Below are 15,095 nucleotides of genomic sequence, written 5' to 3'. Positions count from 1 at the left end.
CCTATATCCGCCACTGCATGTAGGCGCACGAATGAAATCTGAGTTTTATTAATACAGGTGGTGTGCCGGCATCACTTTGATCTCCATCTGTGGAACCAAACAAAACTCCGAAGCACAAGAAATCCGCCTTCGTCGCCAACTCTACACAACAATGGACTGGAATAGGGCGTCACTGTTGGGGAATGGGGAGGGGAGTCTCGTCGGTGTAACTTTATGAATTCCAGGAATTCCAAGGGCTCGATTTCTCAGAGTTTTATTTAAATGGAAAGTGACCCAAAATAATCCAAGCTTAGCTGTTGTTGAGTGAGACAACTGTCTTACGTCTCGGCTGAGATTTGTCTCGTTTCGTAGATTCCATCTAATAAACTGTTATCTAGCATATTTATATTACTCACGGAAACGAGGATTACGAGGAAAGACGATAACTCCGGACCTCTAATTTTCTACCCCGGTAGTAAATTAAGTTAGACAGAAGATTTAACTACCCAGAAAAAGAAATCTTCAGGTTAAATCTACTTACATGCTGGGTTTTTACCGAGTCATAAATCCATAAATAGTATCTTCATCCGCTGGATACAGCTCTGCCTTGATCAGTGCACTTGTTACGCGGAGCCGTAATGACAATGTTGATTTCCAAGGAAGCCAAAGGAATCGTATCGCTTTGGAAATCGAGGACTGAATCACCTACTCACTAAAAATTGCAAATAAATGTAAAAGGTGACATGGCTATGTTGTCTAGGCTTGATCGATAGAAGGTAATATTAAAATAAGTAAAGTATACGAATTCAAGATTTCCCCGAAGTATTTACGTGTGTTTCATGATGGAATGGAAAAGTATACCAACCAAGTGTAGAGATAATACTAATAAAGTATATTTTAATTATGACCATCTTGGAATAAAAATATGAAGATGTTATAAAAAAGTCTAATATAAAACTGTGGGGTATTAATATAATGGAGACTGAAGTCATTAGCTGCTGCAGTTGAAGCGCGATTGGGATACTCTGATTCCAGGCCGCAACTGCTTGGACTCCATAACATATCCAACTATTAACTTTTTTCATCCCAAGGAGTATATATCGCATGCTAGTTTACAAATTCTAAAAATTGTAAACTCAAAAAGCGGAAAAACCTATGGGCACCTGGAGCAGTCGGGGAAGAGACAGTTTGAAATTTGGTTTGAAGCCGATGAAGACTTAGAACTGCTAAAAGTAGAAGTCACACTCGCCATAAATAAAATATATTCTTGTGGGACCATATTTATCATTCGTCCGTTCCTTCTAAACCTGCAATCAGGTTTGAAGGGAAATAATTCCAATTACTCATTATTATTTAGTCATTAAATTATCAATTCATATACTACTTAGTGGTCAAATGCAAAAAATAATAAATATCAAAGAAGGAAACGGCTTCTAAAACTTTGCTATTTTTTTTACTTCGATGAGCATACGAGATGACATTCCAAACATTTTGACAAGGCATTCAAGATCAGTGTTTAATTTCGGCCGGAACGGCTTGCCGGCACCTCTCAAGTAAAATAGGATCGGGTTAAAAAATTTCATCATTTTTTTCGGTAAAACATGATTCCTAATTGCAACTTTTATTGCAAGTTTTCAAAAAATCGTAAGCTTTTGGGGGAGTGGCTTAAATCTGGAAATCGTGTGGTTTAAATGTTTTGGTACGCGCTCCGGTACCTAAAACATTAGAAATTAAGCACTGTTGTAGATTTTAACTTTGACTGTGTTAAAGAAATAAAATGGCATTGCTACTACAACCCATCAACATTTTCTGCTCAAGCCTAACGCATCTGGTCGAAGAAAACAATGATTTGACTAAGAAAACATTTTGTCAATGAAAAACTTTAAAAAAATTTCATTCTTGTTTGGTGGCTAATGTTTCTCATTGTATATTCCGTCCCGTTCTTCATTCAACAGAGAACCTTACGCTCAAACAACACTTTCACACCCGAATTGGGTAGCTCAGAACTCGTCTACCATCTCCCCTTCCTCCTCCCCACGATGCACCGTCCTTGTTAACGGAAATGGCTCCGAATTCTTTCGGAAGATCGTTTGGGTCACACCGGGCGCATCTTTATCATCCTCAACCCCAAGGATTTTTCCTCACAGGACCTTCAACCCTTTACTCCGGTGCAACTGCACCCCAGAAATATAGGTCACGGTCGTCTACTCTTTTTCAAAGCCTCCTCTCACGTGATCAAAACATGAAGGTCCTGTGCCCTCAAAACGCTTTATCTGAGCTGCATCAGGATGTAAATTTCATTGACGACCAAAAGAGGAGTTTCTTCAGTTGCTACTACTCGCTTTCTTCACCAGAGGGATATGAGGGGGATGAGATGACAAGGGATACACGTGATTTTTTCTAGACACAGATTTAGGTACAGATATTAGGTAATGAAAACTAACTAGATCAACTAGATATTTATTATTGCATTTGATTTTCCACTCGACGTCAGCACAGAACAGAGACTCACTCGTATTCCTAGGCTACCAAGTTTTTGGATACTTCTTCTATCAATTTCTGCACTCAAGTCTGTTTATAAAATAATCACTTGTACCCGTTAGCTTCTCACCCATCATATCAATTTTTTGGGGAGTCATTTTGATTCGTGGCGGGATGAAAACTATGTTCGCCGAAAACTCTGAACAAATCAAGTCGAAAGTATAGCGCGGGACATGTTCATTGCGAGCCACTCTTAAAAACAAAAGGGCATCATGCGGCGTACAGATCGCGTGATTATTCTGCTTTAATATCAAACAGCAAGCAATACGATGCCATGGAAACTTTAAATTTATAGCAAACCTCGTCAGATCCCACGGTAAAGAAAAATACTGAGAGCTTCACGTAAAATTTTAACCCTCATGGTAGGATCACATTCTCCGCTTTCATCTCCAGTGCTGTACTTTCAATTAAATATGTTTCGATGGTCTATAATGGATACCTGTTTGGGCTAGGTGGCCTTTAGAAACACCAACCTACCTAGTACACATTCAAGTCAGATAAATCAGAAGCCAAGGGTATAGGAAATCTGTGAAAATATAGCATTCTTAATGGTTCACTTAAAAAGAAAAATTGACTACTTGTTTACTATGCCCTCCTGCCATTCAATAGGTGCTTGGCCCTTGTCCTTCCCGATTTACATGATAAAACAGTAATGACGCGGGTTTGGGGTAAGAAGCTGCATTTTTTCGTGTGTTAAATAGAAACTTGAAGCACGTGCGTGGTGGAAGGGCTCCATATTAATAATTAAAGCCTCTTGCAGAACCAATAAACATGTGGAAGAAACAAAGTGTCTTTCATTATTAATATTTTCGTGAGTTATCAAGTTTTCTAGGATTTTGGCTGAAGTGGTACCCGATAGATTGGCATGTAGATCTTAAAAATATCTCATATTGACTATTGACCTAGTTTTCATTGCATTTCGGTGATACGTAGTGCCACTGGAATGAACATACGATTCTCATAGTGCCAGTGAGTCTCTAGGTCCATGTTTTTGTGAGCTTCAGCGATAGAAAAGGTCCGCTTTCACTCCGTGTGATCAATGCAGGGAAAGCGCTTTTTACTCTAGGCTAATTACTGATTTTCCGCCCGCTCCCATAAATAGGGTTTCACCGTGACTCGATGCACTCGAAGTGCAATTTGCAGACGGTTTCAATCAGCCTTGGGACATGTATACTATGAAGCAATTGCTGACTAAGTGCACGGTCAAGGTTCACCACGTCCTCATTTACGGGAAAAGGAAATTGAAAATTCTCATTGTTTTCTTTCGTTTAGAGATCGCTTGACTATGAATAGCCTCGCGACTATGATTCGATTTCTTTATTTTGAAATGGCCCAACATTATTTTCTTCTTCTATTTAGATAAATTAGTCCAATAAATTGAAGACTACTAAGACAAAGCATCTGATAAAGGGTCCTCTTGATAGCTTTATTAGCTATAGACGACCAGGCCCGGAATATACTCATAGAGATGCCGAATTATTTTGTCTCTGAGAAACATCTTTGTGTCATAGTATCCACGACAGTGATAGTAAAGCACATAAAAGATGATAATTTTCACTTGTGGGATAACAGAATAATTACCTACAGCAAAGGGGACTCACGTGTGACCATGCTCCAGAGTCATATTTCTTACCGTAATCACAGAAAAGATCTTCTGAATAGAGAAACGTGGTTTATTATAAATATATGTCGGGTCATTTACGCATATCCAAGTCCATGAATTGAAATAAACGCTCAACTACGATATGAAAATCCTGGCTCAGCTTTATCGTTCAATACAGATAAGATTTTCGTATAAAACCACTTATCAGAATCGAATTTTCTAAGTAAATCAAATTATGATTAATCGCGATAGTGGAGTTATTATATCTTTTGAGCGAACAGTAAGCGAATTTTAAGTCGAAAAACGGGCCAGTTAGAAGTAAAGATGCGAAAATCGACTCCTATAACTAAAGAGCGCTTATTATAATTTTGTTCAGGTTTAGAAATGGTGAATCCATGCCCTCGGTGAAAGAGTTGACTTTTCCAATAATAAATTGTGCACAGTCTTCTTGAGCACATGTTTAAACCCACGATGTTGTGTCTTCCGATCGTGTCGGGACAGATCTCAGGAGGAACGGAAACTGGAATTTTAGGTAACGGAAATGGAAATGAATGAATAAGTCATTACTTTCACTCAAAACATCGCAGAATCACGCCTTCGAAACCCATCCCCATTTTGGAGATTCCAATAAACATCTTGTCTGTGTTACACTGATTGGATTTCAGTGATCGCCGCTCCTTTGAACCATTCTCACCCCTTTTATTTGCTGCACAATGGCTCCGCATGGGAACCGTCGTCGTCATTACCATCTATTCGATGGGTCTTCTTCCGGCCAAAAGGATCGAAGCGTGACGCCCAATTACGTCAGTTGAACCTATTATTGTCCGTGGACCCTCCGCGTCACGAACCATTTCGGGCCACTTTACGATTCGTCGCGGATCCTATAACGCGAAAATTCGTTCGATTCTTCCCTCTTTGACTCTCCCGTTCCTAAGTAACATTTATCAACTTACCCCGACGTCGAAGCGAACGGTTTGCTTGGTCATGCTTCACCCCTACGAGAAAGGAGACTTCGCTTGGATACAAGAGCGCAGTCGCCACAAACTTTCGCCATAGTCTGAGGATGCGATGAGATGACTGTTCAAAAAGACTCAATAACAATGCCATTGGCACTCAAAGTAGGTTAGGTAGCTTAGGAGCTCGATGTTAGAGGTCTACGTGCCAATTCTAATAAAATACGCATCCGGGAGGGAGTCGGGAGACATTACAGAAACGGGACTGGCCGTAAAGAAGCGAGGGAACGTGAATATTTATGTATTTTATTACATGCTCTATTCATCCCTTTATGTAATCAATTTAAATTAAAAGTCAATATGGATTGAAAGGATGGAGGTGGTAGAAAATTTAACAATAGTACGATATAAAGAAATGAGCTCTATCAGGCGTAATTCATTAGCAACACATCAATTTTTTAAGTTTACACATTAAATACCTTTTGAATCCAATCAACATATCGACAGCTTAGCTAAATTCTATTGCCAACAGTGCTTTTAAAGTGAGTGACAGAGATGAAGATACTTCCACAGTAAGCCTGCACATTCAAATAACTAATCCACAAAATGAGGTAGGTTTCCGCTAAATCTTAAATGTTGCCAGCTTCAAAGAATGCCCACAATCAGGATTCGAAAAAATTCGATCTTCAGGTTTCGACATTATAATTAAGTTAGAACATTATATCATTTGCTTAATTTTTTCAAAAATTTAACTGCCAGTGGTTACCAATGCCAACAATAGTTTTTCAGACAGCATTCCAAATTACTGATAATTTGATGTTACCTCCTCGTTTAAAAGGATAAGTTTTATACTTACAGGCCTGGTCTATTCATTCTACTGCCTACTGCACGAAAGTCAACTAACTGCTAAACTATTTTCGAAGTTATTTCGAATTCTGAAATTCTTCGCTTCATTCAATAATAGCCCAGTTTTATAATAATTTATAATAATTTAATTGGATCATCAAAAGTTTTATTTATTATATGCACGGATTTAATATCATTAAAATAGTACGTTTAAGTGTACCGATAGGACTGGTGGAGGATCCAACGCGGCAATAGAAAGTTCTCGGTTCGAGACCCAGTCAGCGCAGTATCTGGCATCGAAAGTCAAGAATAGCGAGTACAGTCGAACTGGTCGGAGCAAAAAGATAATATAGGGGATACAATCACTTTTTAAATGTTGCATTTAAATCTTCATTTTCAGTTTATCTTTAAAGGGTCATTGTTTGTTGAACCCAGTAAGTTTTAGTTTGACAAGCAACAAATATAGCAAACGAGCGACTGAAAAGTTTTTGCCACCTTGATCACGTTACGGTAACAATGCCACGGTCAATGAGTTACATGACTAAAAACTTAAGAACGGAAGGAGCAAATACTCTAATGTCCTTCTGTGATAGATGCACTAAGAATTTCTATCTGAAAAATCAGTTCAAAACTATTATTGCTATCCATTTGGTTAACTTAACGGACAACACGGTATCCCGAGCAGCTGGAATAAAAATTATGGTGACCCCAGCTGATAGAAAAGCAAATAAAATTTAGCTTATGTAACTTAAAATCAATAAGGTATATCAAATTATGTGATAATAATTATTTAAGTAACCTACTGGAAAAAGAGCGAAACAATATAGCGGAAATTCCGAGTATTGAGTATCATTCAGCTAAACGCTGGCTTACAGGAGCTTAAGAAAAAGGAACTGATATTTCGAAGTATATCTGGTGAAGGCTGGTAATAATGTCAAAACTAGCGGATGTGTACAGAAATTCTCAAAACGAAAACAACTTACATACCTAGTTTACCTTCCGATTTTGGGGATTCCCAATCAGTTTACCTAATTACCATAACGTCAAACACGATTAACGGGAGGTATCCAATATGAACCTCTGCACAATATGAGCTCTTGTCTTAGAAAGTGGAATTCTCGAGGAAATTTTTTTCACGTTAAAAAGAGAATAAGCACAATCACATATTAAGCAAACAGGCCGTTTCCAGCGAAGCTTCTTTTTTTGCTGATAAGTTCCCAGAGAAAGCAGTGACTAATTTATTCCCCGTGAAATTTGGGGGAAGATTTGCTAAAATACGAAACATTGAGGAGTGAAATATAAAACGCAGTCAATGTTTTAGACTTGTGAATATTATTATATACACTTTTAAATAGATCATAAATAAATAACTTGATTAGATTTAGATTTAGAGATAAAATTCATGGTTATAATGCTGAAAAATAGATTTTCATTCCATGCTGAACCATTTACACTATGGAGAACGAGAAATAACTGGCTTCTTAAATGAATATAAACTCCCCGTAAAATAGAGCACCCCAAAATAAAATCCTCGCTGTGAGGTTTTCTGATTGTCTGAACAACAGGTGGGGTTTAAGGAAATGCCCCACCTTCTGTCTGCACGGAAATGGGATTCACCCTAACCTACCTGACCAATCTTCGGGTTGACACAGTCGTGGCAAGTGACTGACAGATAACACGTTAAATAGGGAGCCTCACACCCACTCGAACCATTTTTTTTCGGAACGCATAGCTTGTTTAAAAATAAAAATATTGATATGAAGGCAAATATTAATAATAGTCTACTACGTACGCCCTCTACTTTTAAGATTGTAGTTAATATACCTAGGACGAAATTCCCCATAAAAATGTCATTTGACTCGGCTGGAATTCGAAACTGGATCTTCCAATTGCCGCTCATGCTATCATCGTGGACTTTTCAGGTCATTTATCAAATTTATTATATTTCTGTATCAATGAAAACACCATCACTTAACATCGTTTTTTTTTTAAATTAACAATTAAACTTACTCGAAAATCCATTCCTGGATAGTTGCATCCTACCAAGGCGGGACTAGAACCCGCGACCTCTTGCTTGGTACGCAAGGACTTTACCCTGCCGCCACCGAGGCCGGGATATTAAGAAAGCCTTTGCAAACATTTACCTGAATCCCAAATTGGAATATTTAATACATGTATTTTCTCGGATTTCAAATTGATATATACATGTATTTGATATAAAGGCAAACTTTTATTAGAGCCTACTCCGTACGCCCTAAATTTCCAAGGTGGAAATTAGTACCTACGCCAAGAATGACTTTCACCATGGAAAAATCATTTGGCTTAGCCGGTATTCGAACGCGGATCTCCCGATTGCCGGTCAGGTATTCTACAACTTACACCACCAAGCCATCTTCTTCTTATGCGGATCTAAGACTGGGCTGACCCAACAAGGTGTTGACGTCTAAGTCTACAAGTCTAAGTCCAGGAGACGGAGGTCATGCTTACTAAGCCACTTTCGGAGAATAAACCACTCTTTGTTGCTATTCCGCGACAGACGTGTTCAAGTTTTCAAGAGGAATACGTCACGGACAATAACTAAGTACGACCGTTCAAGAGGGAGTGATTCGTCGCTATAACTTTCAGAAATAGCCTTATAAATATGCACATCTTTGCATGCGAGATAAACTTCTAATCACAGAACTTGGGCGCGGAGTTGATGCTGAAATTGAATTTGATGAACCCACAGTGGCAGTCAAAGAATCGAATGAAACCTGATGAACGGAAACGAAAGACTTCCATTTCCCACGCGGGGAAAATAACGGGACAGAAGCAAACTAGGATGCAAGAAGAATTTAAGTGCCCGGCGGTCTATGAAGAAGTGGAGTTAAGTAGTTACAGGTGAGAGTTTCAAGGATGGAAAAGCCGCAGATAATTTGGCATGAAAATCTGAGGGGGGTGGGAGAAAGGTGGGGTGATTCCCTTATTCCTCCACATTTCCTCCCCCATCTGCGTACCACTCTATAAGCCTTTCCTCCCCTCTTGATTCCCCGCAGACAATGAATGTGAAACCGCAGGCCGTCGTCGCCGGCCGGAAAATGACTCCAGGACTAAATTCACGGACTCAGTGGACGCTTCCCTGATCCAACCTCTTTCTACAAACGGTAGTAGTTTCTCCGTCCAGGGCCTCCGTGACCGGGCACACTTTCCACCCATTCATGACCGTTGTCTACGAATGAGACCTTGGCTAGGCCAGAGCGATGTATCGAAATATCGTAATATCTTTAGATACATCGAGAATGCGTTATTGAGTTTTGAACACAGGATATACCAAGCTGTATATACAGGGTAGAGAAAAATTTTGTCACGAAATTTTAACACAGCATAGCTGATGCCGGTAGGAACCAAAATTGCCAATAATGTTAAGGTTGAAACGCACCATTTTTAAATTACGGAACATCTGAACCAATCGCTCCGATTGGCCGAATCGCCGAAGGCGAGTTTGCCTTGTTGCCGGATGCCTTGGTTGCATAGCAATCTCCGGTGGGCAAGTATTCGAAGTCATGAGTGGTCCAGAGTCAACTTTTTGGTTAATATCGACAATTTTTAAGAGTCCAGGAAATAGTCGACTTACAGCAACTAATTTATATATGCATAAAATATCGTGAATTCTAATATAATATATATATACTGTATCTTGAAATTTCTATCAAGTGCGATAGTTGAGTTTTGTTTTCGAGCGAAACATCACAAATTTAAAGGGACTACCAAATAATATATTCCAAATAACTACACCAAAAATTCATCAGACAAATTTTTCAATGTGATTTAAATACTCAAACTGTTATTAAGTCTTTCCTCCATATTTCTCTAATTTTCAAATTACTCTCCTATTTCGCACTATATGTTCTTACCAGCTTCAGGTAGATATTTATGTTAATTACCCACCTCGAGTAATCACTATAAAACTTCTCTTTCACGTTTCAAGAAGGTTTTAATTAAATCCGTATTAATTATAAAATTTAAAAGTGACGAACCGCGCGCTATAAATGGTAGCTTAATCAACTAGCCAATTATTCGCTCAGTACCACAACGGAAATCAATCGGATTATATATCGAGATATTTTATCGGGCGGCTTTTAAAGGGTGATATATCGCGATATTTTTTATACCTATACATGTGTAAAATATATAAGTATATGTATAAAATATCCCAATTTATCTTATATTTATATATGTATGTGTAAAATATCGCGATATCTAATATAATATATATACTGTCTACATCTTCATCTAATTCCGATGTATCCACTACATACATCGGAATGTCTGTATGTACTACATAAATCTTCATCTAATTCCGATTCTCAAACTGCCTCATTTCGATCCTGCCCAAATAGTTGAAATTGTTTTAGTGTTTCTGCCATAAGCATAAATAAACCACCATTGTAGATAATTATAAACACACGTTCGTGGTTATAGGTAATCTTTTTTTCATTCCACTCCGAGAGATGTATATGATGGTCAATAAATAATTCCCCAGTTATCAAAATATTCCGTTTTAAGCATCAAATTATTTCAGAAATACATGGAAGAAATATGTCAAGATTAAATATGCCAATACACAAATAATTTTTTAATTGAAGCAAACCATTGCCTACATGTTATCCTTCTCATACCTCAAGATTTCTCTGCCTCTCCTCAATAACAGCCATTATCGCCTCGCTTAGAGAAGGTCTTCATAACAGCAGAATTAATTCCGTTCACTCATGCCGTGTTCCAGTTACCTCAATGTTAGAGGAGTCTTTAATCATAAACTAAGTAGCAGATAATAGTCAGTTGAGCCTAGAGAAACCGAAGCTCACTAAATAATTACTGTCATCAACTATGCGGTTTCACTACACGCTTGGTAACCCCAAAAAGTGGGTGAAAGCATCATTGCTTTCTCAGTGGATTCAAAATGAATTTCTAAGAGTATGACATTTTTATGAATCATTTTACATATCGATATGATTAGAATTGCAGCGATAACTTATGCACCCTGCATAAAACATGATAATCCATATTTAAGATGCGACATACTTTATACGAGAGAACATAATTTTCTTTATCTAGGGGAAAATATTGCGGTCTATGAAAGGATCAGCAGCTAAACTGTTTCCAGGTTGAGAAATATATTATATGAGAAATAACAGAGTTGTTGAGTGGTTATTTTTCACTGAACTGATTCACTATCGCACGGTACGTTTTTAACTTATATCCTCAAACGAAGACGGTAACACATGAACGTGCGGTGACCGTATATGTTGCCATCATATTTTGTATTGTTGCCAAGGACTCCTGGAGTTTTTTAAATGTATCTAAGTTAGTGACTGTTATTGTAAAGAGAACTAGAGAAAGAGATCGCAAAGAAATCTATGATTAATATGAACTTATAAATTAATTAGATCGATGTCTATGATGATGAACTAGATAGATGGAGCTATTCTGTATTATTCATCTCCACAAACGCTTTGGAACATTGCAATGGTTTGAGGCGTTACTTGATGAAACTCTTTCATGACTGTCGGAAATGAAAAAACTTGGCTAGTTCTGCAATATGTTATTAACTTGCGACCGGTTTCGATACGGTGATGCCAGAATATGATGCATTTTATCGAATCCAATCGCAAGTTAATTAATTATTGTGCAATTAGCTAAGTTTTATTCTTTTATGACAGCCTCGGAATATTGCTTGAAAGTAAAATAATGTTTATAAACGAAATTAACAACAATGCAGAAGGGAAATGAGATAATCTTGGCTGTCATCTAGTTCGGAAGCTCTAAGAACAACACAGATCCTTGGAGGTTGATGGCAAGCGTTAAGTAAGAACAGGATATTGATTTCACCAGGATGTGATTGCCCTTCATGATTTGATACAGCATCTCTTTCAGCTCATGCCGTAGAGATTCGCGGGATTAGTGGACCATTGCAACAGAGAGATCTATCCTAGTGAAGACGTCTCTCACAATGGAGAGAAAGTACATTTTTTGCGACTCGTTTCTCTAAATTAAGGAGCGCAAGAATGCTAGAACAAGAACATGATTTCACGCAGAAAAACAAGATGCATGAGCAATTTCATTTTTGAGATAGGGAAACAATTTATCTATCTATTTTCCACTGCGTGAAACCAATTTCAATATGTCACATAATGATATCTCTTTCCTCTATCCAATACGTCCCTTCAATGATAACCACGTATTATTATTTCTACCTAACTTTTACTCAAAACAAATCTTAAGGTAGAAGGCTATACATGAACTACTAATGTAAATAAATTGGACAGCATGAATAGATGTCTTAAAGCAATAAAAAATTCTGAAAAGGGGTAGTGAATGAAAAGTAAATTACACACGGAGAAATAAATATGTACAATTAGTCATCAAGAAAAATAATAAGCATAAAGGAAGAGCTTCGCTTTCAGATTTCATTTTTTATGAAGCGTTTATTTATTTTCTAGCATCCAATTGATCCAATACCGTCTTTAAAAATAGAAGCATCAAGTAAATAAATTTACGGTAGAGGCGATAATAAATTATAGTTGTATCCCCTGAATTGCATATTTATAACTATGGACGTTCAACGTAAATGATTCCGTAATTATAGCATCATTCCGGGCTTTAACATGCAGTAGAGTTCTCATTGAAAGTTTGATTGTCTATTTCTTTCGAATCATATCACAAAATCATCACTAAAAATGTATTTCACTCACTAAAATAAAAATATGGATCCCAAACAAAAATCTTTCAACTAATATGCCACGAAAACTCACGTTTGAACTCCATGCCAGCTCAATGCATAAGAGGATGTATAATTTTACTTTAATTTTGAATTATTTATCTCGATTACCTAATTGAAGCCATATGACCTTTTTTGTTCGAATGATGTTCTCTCACTAATTATGGAGCATTTGAATCCTTCGTCGTAAAGAGTTATGTATACTTGAATGAAATAACAGGCGAAGGAAAAGAGAAAACTTGTCCACCAATGAAGTCCGTGTTTCCACTGAAGATGATATTTTTTCTCGCCACTGAGAGCAGATATCACATTGTTATAACTACCGTATGAATTTACGCTATCTACCATTAATTTATTTCTCAAAAATACTTGTACTACATTTGAATGAATCATGCTGCAGTCTTTTCAGGCATTTTTTCAGTGCCGAAATCTCCTGTTACTTTTCAGAGATGACCATGAAATCATTTACTAACATAGAACTTGTTGATTCACGGCCGGAATACAAATGAGTAGTCTCTTGTGATAAGTTAGCCTCAGTTTTTATTAGTTCCCTGATATTCCATGAAATGCAAGCCGAAAAAACTTCAAAATTTCCAATAAAACTGTTTATGCAGCTACTGAATATAACGCTAAAGACATGGAAAGAGTAATATTATGAAATTTCAGAGCACTGAATGAGTTTATGATACCAATTCAAAACTCGGTGCAAAATTACATTCACATTCAAAGAAGGCGTTGAAGTACCAGAAGAGAGCCAAAATCGCACCGCTATGCTAAAACCCGAACTAGGGAAGTTATTCCAGGATTTATTTTGTTGAATTCTAACATATTCACCTGGTGTTAAAATAAAATGCATTGAAACCGGTCGTACAATTACGTATTAGTGGAAAATTTTCAGTAACTTTGAATGTTTAACCAAAGGTTCAAATTTTTCATGATTAGGTCAGAGCTTACCATTCGAAAAAAAAGTTGTATGGCTTTAACTAGGAAATCGAAATAAATAATTCAAAGTTAAAGTAAATATGCATCCTCTTATTCATTTAGCGTGCTTGGAATTGAATCGTAGATTTTCGTGGCATATTTGTTGAACCTTGAGTTGTATCAACGGCTCACAAGAAGCAAACTATTTCTCAGGAAGTATTCTTTCACTGTCAATCACAAAGAACTGGATTGTTATAGTATTCTGTATATACCCGAGTCTCCATGGATGGAAAATTAACCATTTTTATGAATCTAACTCCTGGGAAGTGGAAAATACGGATGGTATCCTCGCTAAGGCATATGGCCAAAAGATAAAAGAGTTCCTACTAATTGACATACGTCTGAAGACGCGACGAGAAGATGCGACTCAGGCCAACTCAACCAGTCAATTTCTTATCAATCACGGACGCGAAGCTCTCAATTACAAGGCCTTCAACATCCACTGGATACGAGGGTAAATAATGTAAATAAGTGTTTGTGATGATGAAGTTAGGTTAGATAGCGAAATATTTTCCTTAGTCCATACCAGCGTTTCGAAATATACTGTTACAATGTTACCAAATTAATAAGAGCCTTGGCATAATGGAACTAAGATGAACGTATTGAACTCGTAATGGCGTCCATTGTACAGAGACCATCCAACAATATGTTACTGAGCACTGTAAGTTCAATAAAAATTCTCTTAAATGCAATACGTGCATATTTTCTCCATGGCTCAGTACCGCGGTTAACTATTATTCCCCGCAGCACTTCAAGCTCTATCTGTGGGAAACATTACGATCCAAAGCTTCATTGAAGAGAAAGAAAGATTTTTTTATAAAGCAAAACATCTGTAAATTTATTTTATATTTTAATTATTAAGTAGATAATTTTAACGCAGCTGCGATTTCCCTTCAAACGCTTTAAAAAATTCAATTCAATGCGTGAGGGCCCGTTATTCAGTCCATGGGAATGGGTTTTTCTCGCCCGTCGATGTCAATTGAAAATCATCCTCTTAGGAAATTTTTTCTCCACCCCTAAAATTCGAACAATAATGCGAATTGGAGAATAAATTATTAGCATTCCATACCACAGTTTTTGCACCCAAAAACGTACTATCATCACATTCTAATTACGCTCATTTTCTCATCTAGCATGCGTAGTGGTCGGCAATATCTGAGATCCTGGGCTGCTTTGACCGTGGATTCAACTAATCCAGTGCTCAGGTCATGGCAACTAACATTGCATTGTTTGCGTCCAATGCTCCAAAATCCGTTTCGAGTCACGCCAGGGTAGGTAGCCTTTATCCTAGGAATGCATGCTCGTGTGCGTTTGAATGCTAAGTTAAAAGTCGCAATGTAAAAGCCAATGGTGCTGTTTTTGGTGGTACAGAAATAAATAAACATCCCTTCACAATCAATCAAAAAGAACTGGATTGGTAAGTATTGCGGATTTC

The 15,095-nt window shown here is 37.4% G+C and overlaps 1 protein-coding gene across 5 annotated transcripts in view; it reads right to left on the bottom strand.

The window, feature by feature from the left end:
* Positions 1-15,095, bottom strand: part of LOC124163086 (elongation of very long chain fatty acids protein 4-like) — an 89,230-nt gene that overhangs the window by 28,769 nt on the left and 45,366 nt on the right. The window lies entirely within an intron of this gene.

Source organism: Ischnura elegans, chromosome 7 (assembly GCF_921293095.1).
Source record: "Ischnura elegans chromosome 7, ioIscEleg1.1, whole genome shotgun sequence".
NCBI classification, from domain to species: domain Eukaryota; kingdom Metazoa; phylum Arthropoda; class Insecta; order Odonata; family Coenagrionidae; genus Ischnura; species Ischnura elegans.
The sequence above is the reverse complement of the archived record's forward strand: the minus strand, read 5'-3'. Positions and strand labels throughout refer to the sequence as shown.